Raw genomic sequence first — 1,287 nt, 5'->3', positions numbered from 1 at the left:
TTTTTATGGTTGGGGGCATAAAACAAAGAAAAATTGCAAAAAAACAAGTATAAACATAAACTTATCCGCTAGATCATTGTGATGCTAAATAATCCCGTTAGCTTTTAGCGTTAGATAAAGGGTTTGGTCAAATTTCACCACTAAATTCTGCTGCTCTACTAACTGCTACTACTTCCACTACACTACTGCTATTACTGCTAGTATATATACTAGTACTAGTACAAAAACAAAAACTACCACTAACTACCACTCTGACTATTACTATTACGACTCTACAATTTACTACTACTGCTACTCTCTACTCCCACGACACCCCTACTACTGGGCTTATTCTACGACTACTTTTATCATTGTTATTATTTTTGCCATTCTTCTTCTTCTTCTTCTTATCAAAATTTTATTACATTAGCATTACCTTATTATCATTAGCATTATTACTTTATTAATTATCTTTTCATAGTGACAGGTTATTATAAATTTTTGTTATAATAATAATAATAATAATAACAATAATAATAATAAAAATAACTAATAATAATAATAATAAAATAATAATAAATTTTAAAAATAATAAATTTTATTTTATTATTTTTTTATTATTATATTATATTATTATTTTTATTATTTTATTATCATTTTTATTATTATTTTATTATTAATTTTTTTTTATTATTTATATTTATTTTTTATTATTTTAATTATTTTATTACATTATCATTTTTCTTCTTCTTAATAATGATAATATCATTATTATTTTTATTATTATTACTGTTATTGGTAATTATTATTATTATTATTATTATTATTATTATTATTATTACTATTATTATTATTATTATTATTATTATTATTATTATTATTATTATTATTATTATTATTATTATTATTATTATCATTATCATCATCATCATCATCGTCATCATCATCATCATCATCATCATCATCATCATCGTTATCATTATTGTTACTATTATTATTATCGATATCATTGTTTTTGTAATTGCTGTGGCTAGTTGTACTCTTCCATGTTATTTTCATCAGTACTATTATTTTTACAGTCATTGCTGTTACCATTATCATTATCATTACTGTCGTCCTCATTATCACTATCTTTATTACTATTATTATTATCATTATCATTATTATTTTTATTACTATTATTATTATTATTATTATTATTATTATTATTATTATTATTATTATTATTATTATTATTATTATTATTATCATTATTATTATCATCATCATCATTATTATTATTATTGTTATCATTATTATTATTCTTAC

The sequence above is a fragment of the Penaeus monodon genome, chromosome 11 (assembly GCF_015228065.2).
Source record: "Penaeus monodon isolate SGIC_2016 chromosome 11, NSTDA_Pmon_1, whole genome shotgun sequence".
NCBI lineage: Eukaryota > Metazoa > Arthropoda > Malacostraca > Decapoda > Penaeidae > Penaeus > Penaeus monodon.
The sequence above is the reverse complement of the archived record's forward strand: the minus strand, read 5'-3'. Positions refer to the sequence as shown.